The sequence below is a fragment of the Ranitomeya imitator genome, chromosome 5 (assembly GCF_032444005.1).
Source record: "Ranitomeya imitator isolate aRanImi1 chromosome 5, aRanImi1.pri, whole genome shotgun sequence".
Classification (NCBI taxonomy): Eukaryota; Metazoa; Chordata; class Amphibia; order Anura; family Dendrobatidae; genus Ranitomeya; species Ranitomeya imitator.
The window spans coordinates 643122345-643134475 of record NC_091286.1 but is presented as its reverse complement, the minus strand read 5'-3'; positions in this window follow the sequence as shown (position 1 = coordinate 643134475).

Genomic DNA, 12131 nt, shown 5'->3' with positions numbered 1-12131 from the left:
TCGTCGTTCAGTCATGTAATCCTGAAGATATAACGCCATCCCAAAGAGCCAACCATTTATTGAAAATTCGTAACGATTAAAAACTAGGGATGGATCCATAAGAATGGTGTGTCCATAATGCTGACACGTTTCCAACCAAAAGGACAGCGTCTCCTATAAACCCATGATGGTTTCAATTTTGGTTGTATCTAGAGATGATTTTTGGGGTCTCCATACAATTTGCATAATGAGGCAGGAGGAAGAAGCTAGCTCACCGTGAAAGCCTATTTCTTGCCAGAGCTCGGAGCAGTGACACTGCTTGGACTGGAATAGCCAATGGATGTAAAATCTACAACTTTTTTGGTGCCATTATAAAAACCTCTTTACATCCAAACTTTGTCCATCAGCACAGACACCAACGCGTTTTTGCTCCTGGGCAATTAAGTTGAAGATTTTATATTTGTTCATCTGGATTTGAAGATAAAATTTCACCAATCTGGTAGGTCATCTACTGTACAGTTTAGAGATGCTCAGAGGGGCACCTGTTGCTACGCCATTCATAGGTTGTGTTGGGTCCTGGAACGTTTCAGGACAATCGCAAGCACTTGAGAGATTTCACAATTTGTCTAAATGTGAAGACTGTTCCACTTCTGTAGTAGCCGACATTCCTATTGCTTGTTACACCCAGTTTATGTAATTTTTTTGCCCCCACACTATCCTTACACTGTACCTGTATCGGAGGCTGTACCACCACTTACGAGTTTCCCAAGGCTTGAAGTATTGTCTAGATGTTCAACATTAGAATTGCAACACCAATAAGGAAAGCTTGTGAAATTATGAAAAACACAGGATCGAGACATGTTACTGATTTGGAAGTGCCGAAAAATTAAAATAACATATTCAAAACATCCTGATTTTATGTATGGAGTATGAGTGCCACACGCAGAAACCATGCACTTCAGGCTTGGCTGCTATCACTGAGGTTATTAATGGCCGTCTGAGGAATGTTCTGCCATGCAGTGTTAATTGCCGACCAATGACGTCCCAGATGTTCTTGATGGGAGACGTCCTGAGACTTCGCAGGCCATGGGAGCACATTTAAGCCATGCAGACTGCTCACAGTAGCACAAGTGGACCTGTCGTATTGAAGAAATGACATCCATGATACTTTGGAGAAATAACTGTACCACTGGTTCCATGACCAAATCAATGAAAGGCCAAATTGTTAGTGTATCTGGAATGAAGACTAGAGGGGTCTGGCTACCATACATTATGCCACCCCTCACCATAATAACGCTAGTAGGACAAGCTTGACGTTACCTCGTAAAGATGTCTTCATGACACTGCCCACGTGGTGTCGACAGATTCGAAGAATCGCGTGTAGTGATCCATTCTGTACTGCAAGTGAAATTGGATGCCACATACTAAGTCTAATATATCAGCGTCTACACCACTGATTCTAAAAAGTTTTGGGTACGCACGGTACTATCACAGAGACGGGTGCAGAGTACACAGAGTGTACTGCTGCGTTCCTTACCTTGAGAGCCACATTAAGCTGTAAGAGAAGTTCATGACCCCATCCTACCGCCCCATCCATAGTGACACACAGAGGCCCCCGTTATCGTTATAACAGCCAGAGACACCCTGAGAACTTGTGCCCCCCTCTTTTATAGGCAGTAGACTTACATCGAGAGGTTTTGACTTTACCCCATTCGGTATTCTTGCATCAAGCACCCTCACAACACTTTGCTCCAGTTTTCAGCAACCATAATCTGTATCATCCTCTTTCCAGCTTACCTTATTTATCCTTGCCCCCTTACCCTGCGCCAGTATATGTGCATCCATATCTGCTGTTGTGTGCAGGGTTACTCACAAAATTCACCACCTAGAGACCTTCTCTCCATAGTTGTTTGCTAGACTTGGTGTTAACCTACTCAGATGGCAGACAGCCGGTATCCACACATCATGGACTCGTGAGACATGTGTCTCCCAAGCCATGGGTTGGGGACCCTGGTCTACACAAACCATCTAAAGGCTTTTTAAATGACATTGGGTGACCAACAGGTGATCCACTGACCTCACGTCACCACTCTCACGGCGCAGAGCAAGAGGGCAATGGAGGCTGGATTGGAGGGTCTATCCTCTCAGTGATGAGTCCTGTCTTGGATGCAATGATAGCCGGACATCGGTCTGCAGACCATGTTAGAGCATGAGTGTGTCTCAGGAGCCGTTTTTCCTACAGGATGCCAGACCGCACGTTACTTATGCTAATGTGAACAGCCTCCATAGCATAAACTTGTACCATGACCTGCAGAATCATCTGGGACATCATTGATTGGTAATTATAACCTCATTAATAGAAGCCAATGCTGTAAATGTCGGGATTTCTGCATGTGGCCCTCATACTCCAGACTGAATAAAGCGATAAGTTTTTACAATTCGGTTTCCATTTTTTCATGATTTACATATCATTAGCATGTCTATCCATCCTGTGATTTCCATAGCTCCATGACTTTTCCTTCTTCATGACGCAATTTCAGTATAAAGAAGTGTATACACATACGGTCTGGTTCCAAACCACCTTTGTAAAATGCCTTTGGGCTAGTCCCTAGTGGTGGTTGTCACCATGCTGGATTTGGTGCGGCTTTCAAAATGAATGGACGACTCATTGATTTTCATGGACAAGATTTCGAGGTTAATAGTAATAGAACAAGCATCTGATTAGGCCATTTCCATGTTACATTAAGGTCAGGGCAGATTACATATAGGATATTGATTCAGGCAGAAGTTTGGCACCTTTCACACTCCGAACATTACACATATAGCGACCATTACCGTGAAAATCGTTACCACATTAAGAAAATAAACACGAGTGTCCATTGTGATCCAGATACTTTATAAGGCGTATATTTAATATATTTTTATTAAAGTCAGTTTTTCAGCCTGACACATAGATTGTAAGCAGCAGGGATGACTTCAGTGTGTGGATCGGAGGTGCTGGCATCGCTGTGAGGTTATTAAACACAATGTTTAAGCTGTTCCTGATATGTTTCTGGCATTGCGTCATCCGTCAGATATCCCCGACCGGAGCCATTTTGGCATTGTCCTCTTACAATCCCGTTTCAAGACTTAAAAACATAATCTGCGGGTGGATCCAAGGGCAGAACTTAGTGACACAATCAATTAAATGTTCACAGATAATTGTGTCAAAATGAGAAACGAAGCAGCCGCTGTGAAGGTCGACTCCGCCATTTTGTATGTCAGCTACTCACTTATTCTGGATTTTGCTGAGGATTTTTTTTTTCTCTTTTTGCTTCGTGAAGATTAGAAACACATTGGATTTACTGAATCGTCACCAAAAATGCTCTCAACACCAAAAGTATGTTGGAGCTTTGTAATGCAGCTCTTAATATAAGTGAGGTGAAATCCCCATCACTGGCAATTCTTGTGCGAAGTCTTAAGGTCTGGATTACCGTATCACTGGATCAACACAGTTTGTCATCCTCTTAGAAAGCGTCTTCAGGAAGCATGGCTGTAATGTGCGTTTCTTTGTCTTCTTGTTTTGGCCTTTCTTCCTACATCGTTGTCTATTACATGTGGCTCTCTAGGTAGTGTGAAACTAAATACCCCCACGTGCTCGGACAGCTGTGGAAACTGGACAATGTCTCGGCTGTGTGCCGAATGCGCATTGTCATGCTCAGGCCGGTGTACCTGGAAATTGTGAAATCATCATCTGCAATCACTGGCTAAAGTAGGGTACAGAGTCTAATAAATGTTCCCATTTTACATTGGGGACCACCACAAATCCCCAGGTTGCTGTCCTCAAAATGGTCACTGGTTGGAAGTGAGAAAGAGTGAGAAATTTTATAAATTCAAAAGACAAGTTGGAGACAGAAGACAAAGCTTGAATTCAAATGTGAGAGTGGAAGCGATATCCACAGGTTTAAGAGGCAAGGTAGAAACAAGACAAAGGCTAGAGAAAAATTTGCAGTCTGGAAGCAGAGACCATGTATGAATGTGGATGCTTAGTCAATTGTCAGGAGACCCCTATGTGGAAACAGCTCGCTGACAGGAGACAGGTGGAGCTGTCAACTTATGTTCATATGGAGTTTTACCCTCATCAGTTGATCTGTCCAGGCTTATGTCTGAAGGCCTGAAAAATGGGATTTGGATGTTTGCACTGATGGGGCCAATAACTATAATGATCTAGACGCGGTCACTTTGTGCTCTGTCGAACATCATTTTCCACCGTATCTGCCTGTTTGTGGCAGGCTTCATGACGTGATTGACTGCGTTTTGGTGCACACTTAAAATAAGAGGATACGGATGTAAATTATGACTGATAAAGCACACAGTGACAAAAGTACAAAGGGGCTGACAGCACTCTATTGGGGCGCCCGTTCCATGTCCAGGGAACCTTCCTGGATACTCAAGACCATCCAATATCCAATGAACAGCGCTCCACTCGGGTGTAAAAGTCTCCAAAAAGTGCTTTATTTAGCCATGATACAGCAGCAACGTTTCGACCAACACTTGGTCTTTATTGCTTGATAAAGACCAAGTGTTGGTCGAAACGTTGCTGCTGTATCATGGCTAAATAAAGCACTTTTTGGAGACTTCTACACCCGAGTAAAGCGCTGTTCATTGGATATTGGATGATAAAGCACACAGTGAGTCCTTCTGTATCATCACAGTCAATGACCCTGTCAGCGCATGTAGCCAAATCCTGTTTTTCAGGACACCAGACGTAAGCCCCAACAGCCAAAAACAAGTGGATAAAACGTGATGTGGGCCCAGCTTTTCTCTGTGATTCACAAAATAATCTTGTTTGATGGAAGCCATCGCTTCATGGATCCTTTACACGTAGGAACATTCTTGGTTGCAGACAAACAGATTGTGGCCCTCTAAGCTACCTCTCTGGGTTGTTGTTGGCAATGAAAATTGGTAAGTTCTCATCTGACTTAGAGGACAAGATTGGGTAAGTTTCACAGTACCAGAGCATAGTCGAGTCACAGGCAAAGGTTGTGGTTTAAGGCACTGGAGAAAGTTATGACTCATAATTATGGCCGTGGTCACCAAAGTATTGTTTGGCTAATAACTACTAACTGAGAGATGAGCTCATAGTTGGGTCACTAAACAAGACCAAGGTCAAGGGAACCAGCTCAAAGTTTTGTCAATAAACGAGGGTTCTGCAGCATGAGAAAATGTGGACATCACCGCAAACAATAACTGGATTTATCACCCCCATTATTATAGGGCAATTTTTATTTTTATGTTTTTGTTATTTTTCCTCCCCTATTTCCTCAGACCATAACTTGTGTATTTTTTATTTTATTTGTGCATTAACATAGCTGTATGAGGATTTTTTTTTTGCTGGTCGAGTTGTACTTGAAAATGACACCATTCTCTTTACCATAAAATGTACAGAAAAATGTGGGAAAAATGCCAAGTTGGTTGAAATTGTGAAAAAAAATTCCATCGTTTTGGGGTTTCATTGTTACACCATTCAGGATGCGGAGGAAATGAACTTGCATCATGATTCCTCGGATTAGTACGATTACGGTGATACCAGACTTGTGTAGTTTTTCCTTATATCATAGAGGTTAACAAAATTCACAACTTTGCAAAAAGAAAAAAATTTAGTATCACCATCTTCTGAGATTCATAACTGTTTTCTTTTTCTGTTGATGGAGCTGTGTCAGGTCTTGGGTTTTTTTCTGTCTGGAGATGTTTTTTTTTTAATTGATACCAGTTTTGGGTACATATGACATTGTGATCGCTTTTTTAAATTTTTTTTCTCTTTACCATAACGTTGTTTTTTTGTTACATTTTTTTAAAAACTAATTTTCACTTTATTTAGTCCCTCTAAGATATTTGAACCTGTAATCATTTAATCAAATATATTCTCTGTAGTACTTCAATATTACAGTAGATGTATATAGCAGATATACAGTGATGAGAAAAAGGGTAAAAATGTTTTGAACTTTTGACTTTCAGACTCCATAACTAACCTTCCACTACTGCTTCGAACGTGAGACTATCATTTTATAGACACTCATCTTGGTCATCTCATAATTAAATTTGACTTGCAACTATTTAGCATATGATTAGTTATGCAGATTCTTGTCATGTCACTGCATTGTTACTGATTTGCTAATAAAAATATATATTTTAATTTTTAGCATTTTATAAATCAACGTTTTGGCTTTCAACACTGAATCCTGGTCATTCTCTGGATCAGATTCAAACATGTCTCGACCGAAGGTTGGTGCATTCTGGTCGACTCAGTTGGGTATGTATACAGGTTTTTCTTCAACTCTACCCACACGTGTTCTATTGGGTTGAGATGACAATCTCGATGTATGCTTCGGGTCATTGTCCCGCTGGAACACTATGTCGTCCTTTTCATACCCATAGTACTCGAATGTACAAAGCAACTCGTCTTGTAAGATACTCACATATAGCTCAGCATTGAGACTGCCATCGATCCTGGTCAAGTATCCAATGCCTTTGGCTGTGAAACAACCCAATATCATCAGGCTTCCTCCACCGAACTTGACAGTTCCTTTTATTTCTTGCTCCGTTAGCCCCTTTTTCCCTCATTTCTTCCAGACCAGTTTGCACCCATCAGAGCATAGTCTATTGACTGTCTCATCACTCCAAATCATCCGTTTCTAGCCTTCTATTGTCCACTTTTTGAACTTTTTTGCAAGCTCGAGCTGACACTTCTTATGACGATATTGAACTCAACGCTTCTTCACCTTTTTTTTTTTTTAGAACCACCATTCCAGACTTGTGTAATGTGTGTTGCACGGTGCTTTCTACGATCTTACTATTATGAAGCATACGAGCCACCTCCACTGCCATGTTTGTTGCACCAGAACTGATATAACTTGTGATGATCTGACTTGTTGACTCCAATACTATGCCTGGACGTCCACTTTTTGGCTTCTAAATGGATGGACTTCATTTCATATTTTTCCAACTGTCATGGCGCTCACATGATGCAGTTTGTCAATTTTCTTAGACCGCCGCTATCGATGAGCTGGATGATGCTGTTTCTCTTTTCTTGGGAAACCTTCTCCATGGCTGCTCCTCAATTTGAACCAGTGACCTTTCACTTGGGAATCATACTAATAACACACTGAGCTATTAGGGAATGTGAGAACAGGTTGTAATTTGTAGTATACAGGAAGATAAGATTTTTCCACCACCAGGAGCAAAACGGTAACAATGCAGCGACAGGACAAGAATCTGCATAACTAATCATATGCTAAATATGAAAATATGCACAATAGTTGTCAGTCAAATTTATGTATGAGATATCCAAGATGATTGTCTATAAAATGATGGCAGTCTCACATTTGAAGCAGTAGTGGATGGTGAGATATGGAGCCTGAAAGTCAAACGTCCAAAACATTTTTACTCTTTTGCTCATTAATGGAACAATCCCCTATTAGTACATGTGAGCATATACAGCTCTGGCAAAAATTAAGAGTCCACTGCAAAATGTTCAGTTTGTCTGAATTTTCTCTTTATATGTATATTTTTAAGTAAAATGTAAATTTCTTTTTTTATTCTATAAACTTCTGACAACATATGTCTGAATTTCCAAGCAATAAATTTTGTATTTCTTTTTTTTTTTTTAAAGAAAAATGGTCAAAATTTTTTTAAAAAACCCAGTGCTTTCAGACCTCAAATAATGCAAAGAAAACAATACAATACTAATGTTTCAACTCAGGAAGAGTTCAGAAATCAATATTTTGTGGAATAACCACGATTTTAATCATAGCTTTCCTGCGTCTTGGCATGCTTTCCACCAGGCTTTCACACTGCTTCTGGCGCAAAAATGTAAGCAGTTCTTCTTTGTTTGATGGCTTGTGACTATTCATCATCCTCTTGATTACATTCCAGAGGTTTTCAATGGGGTTCAGGTCTGGAGATTGGGCTGCCCATGGCAGGGATTTGATGTGGTGGTCTCTTAATTTTGCCAGAGCTGTACATAGCAGCGATGAGGAACTTCAGTCAGCAACATATCGGCATCATACGACTGCACCCCGGTCGTCGCTTCCTCCCTGCACTCAGAAGAAAATACAGTTATCAGATGTGAATACAATTGATGTCAGTCGCACTGCCCAGGACAAGAGCAGGGGAGCTGTAATGGGCTCCCTGCTCTGTCGAGATCTCCAGCAGAATGCAGGTCTTTTCCTGCCTGCACCCTGATGCAGACTGTGCACAAAGGGGATGACGAATGGCGCTATACAGTGATGTCATTGCACCATCTAGTGTCCACTGCGGTACAGGAAGCAAGAGAAGACAGTACCCGCGGTGTACAGTGAGCCGGGATTAGCCAGCAAGCAAGAGAAGACGGCAGCCACGGTGTACAGTGAGCCGGGATTAGCCAGCAAGCAAGAGAAGATGGCAGCCGCGGTGTACAATGAGCTGGGATTAGCCAGCAAGCAAGAGAAGACGGCAGCCACGATGTACAGTGAGCCTGGATTAGCCAGCAAGCAAGAGAAGACGGCAGCTGTGGTGTACACTGAGCCAGGATTAGCCAGCAGGCAAGAGAAGACGGCAGCCACAGTGTACAGTGAGCCGGGATTAGCCAGCAAGCAAGAGAAGACGGCAGCCACGGTGTACAGTGAGCCGGGATTAGCCAGCAGGCAAGAGAAGACGGCAGCCACGGTGTACAGTGAGCCAGGATTAGCCAGCAGGCAAGAGAAGACGGCAGCCACAGTGTAGAGTGAGCCGGGACTAGCCAGCAGGCAAGAGAAGATGGCAGCCACGGTGTACCATGAGCCGGGATTAGCCAGCAGGCAAGATAAGACGGCAGCCACAGTGTAGAGTGAGCCGGGACTAGCCAGCAGGCAAGAGAAGATGGCAGCCACGGTGTACCATGAGCCGGGATTAGCCAGCAGGCAAGAGAAGACGGCAGCCACAGTGTAGAGTGAGCCGGGACTAGCCAGCAGGCAAGAGAAGATGGCAGCCACGGTGTACCATGAGCCAGGATTAGCCAGCAGGCAAGAGAAAACGGCAGCCACGGTGTACAGTGAGCCAGGACTAGCCAGCAGGCAAGAGAAGACGGCAGCCACAGTGTAGAGTGAGCCGGGATTAGCCAGCAGGCAAGAGAAGATGGCAGCCACGGTGTACCGTGAGCTGGGATTAGCCAGCAGGCAAGAGAAGACGGCAGCCACGGTGTACCGTGAGCTGGGATTAGCCAGCAGGCAAGAGAAGATGGCAGCCGCGGTGTACTGTGAGTCGGGATTGCGTGAGCATAATCCTTTTTTTATATTTTTCCAATGAATGGGGGACGTAAGTGGGGCTGGCTATGGGGGACATATGAGAGGTTGGCTGTGGGGGACATACTGTATAGTGGCTGTGGGGGATATCATATTGTTTATTGGGAAGATGTTGTGGATATCACACTGTATGGACGGCTGTGGTCACCATCATACCGTGTGGAAGAACAGTGTGAGGGGGGGATACAGTTTGGAGAGGACAACGTGATGGGCATTATGAGGGCATAGTGTGTAAAAGGGCACAGAATGGCTATGGAAAGGAGCAGTGTGAAATGGGGACACAGTATGGAGATAGGTATGCATGGTGGGAAGGACAGTATGGAGATATAGAGTGTAAGGGAAAACTAGAGAGGGGACAGCCATGGTGTAGGTCGTGGTTCATAAGGTCGGACGATGTGGCAGTAATAGCTGATAATGGCAGACAGTGGGGTGGTTATAGATATTAAGATGGACAATGTGGAGGTCATATAGTATAGAAGCTTATTTAGGTCATAGTATGGACAGATATATTTATGCAAGGGAGCATTTTAATAACACTGTTATTTTTAATGGGCACCATGTCGGGATGTGCTGCAGAAAACCGAAGAAGAGGGAATCTGGAGAGACGAGATGTGGATGAGAGAAGTCATTGTTGCGTCTAAATAAGATAGAGACGAAAGTAAAGAAAAGACTCAATCAGAGAAGATGTCGCCTATAATGTACCTGGATATAAATGTTTACTTGTTGTAACTGACTGTGTCTCCTCCGTACTGTGGTTCCTGTATGGTCTGCAGTCTGATATTGACTGATAACAACAACTCCTAGCATTTGTTTACAATTGTTAAGGACATGCTGGGAGTTGTAGGTCCATGAGATACAATTATATATGGGGCTGACAGAAGGATTCAGCTTGTCAGTTATTAATCTCATGTCATAGACCTAATGGAAAAGAGAAGAAATAACTGGGTAGAAAGGAAAAATGAGCAATTGTAAGTACACAGTGCTGTATAATATGATGATAAAAATGTTGATAAGAGGAGGAGCGCTTCTTTAACCCCTTAACGACCAGAGGTATTTTTGGTTTTGCATTTTCATTTTTTGCTCCCCTTCTTCCCAGAGCCATAACTTTTTTATTTTTCCATCAATATGGTCATGTGAGGGCTTGTTTTTTGCGGGACGAGTTGTACTTTTGAACAACACCATTGATTTTAACATATCATGTACTGGAAAACAGGAAAAAAAAATCCAAGAGGGGTGAAATTGCAAAAAAAAGTGCAATCCCACAGTTTTTCTTTTTTACCATGTTCACTAAATGCTAAAACTGACCTGCCATTATGATTCTCCAGGTCATTACGAGTTTATAGACACCAAACATGTATAGGTTCTTTTTTATTTAAGTGGTGAAAAAAAATTCCAATACCCGTAGCATCTCCAATTTTCGTGATCTGGGGTCAGGTGAGGGCTTATTTTTTGCGTGCTGAGCTGACATTTTTAATGATACCATTTTGGTGCAGGTACATTCTTTGGATCACCTGTTATTGCATTTTAATGCAATGTTGTGGCGACCTAAACATAATTCTGGCGTTTTGATTTTTTTTCTCTTTACGTCGTTTAGCGATCGAGTTAATTCTTTTTTTATAATGATAGATCAGGCAATTCTGAACGCGGTGATACCAAATATATGTATGGTTGATTTTTTTTTTTTATTTTGAATGGGGAGAAAAGGGTGGTGATTTGAACTTTTTATGTACTGTATGTAGGAGAATGGCTCAGTTGCTATAAGCGCCGACCACCTAGCCGCGTTCATAGCAATCCGGTAGTGACCACTATAGAGGTCTGCTGGAGACCTCTGGTTGTCATGCTGAGCCATTGGTGACCCGCGATCACATGATGGCGTCACTGATGGGCGGGATTTCCGGCGTGCTTGCCGGAAGCGCCCGATTCCACCCGCGGCTTTCAGAGGCACATGTCAGCTGTTCAAAAAAGCTGACGTGCCAGAAAAGATGTGGGCTCACCGCCGGAGCCCACATCAAAGGGATGGAGTCAGACATCGGCGTACTATTACGCCAGATGTTGGAAAGGGGTTAAAAACAATCATACTTATCCATATCTCTTTATCTATAATGAGGCCTGTTTAGTTTCCATTAGGGCATCTGCCAATTGATGTACACTTTGGTTTCAATTAAACGGCCCCACTCCCTGTTGATCCTCACCCCATAAAGTACTTTTTTATTTTTTTTTATTTTGCTGTTATTATTTGGATAAAAAGGTAGGGGTACTTTAGGGGTCCTTTTAACCTTAGTCTCTGACCCATTCCCTAACTTGGGTGCTGAGGGTCCACACCAGGGTAGGGGGGCGCTATCAACTTCATCTACCTAGGGCACCAAACTACCTTGCCCCGGCCCTGACTAACATTAAGACTTCACCCAGCTGGAGCCTGAACCTAAATCATGGCATACAGTAAAACATGCAGTGGGAACTAATGTGTCCACAAGGTGGCAGCAGAGCACAATACATTGACTCATATAAAGGGAAAAAAAGCTGAAAAACTAAAATAGAATAAGTATATTGTCTATATTCTTAAAAAGCAGGAGACGCATGTTCTGTGCCACTTACACTACGGCCAGTAAGGCCAGAACATAACATGATGTCACTATTAATCCAGGGTATTATAACAAGAACATTTAATTAGGAAAAGACCAAAAGAAATAAAAAGCAGACACTAAATATACCAGTACGGCTGGACTACTTCACACGAAGCTCCAATAGGGCCTGCAAGTGGAATATCCACAATCTCCTCTTTTGATGCCAACATCAATGTCACTATTACATCAGACGGATCACGTAATGCAGTCTCCCCACTTTCAACAACAT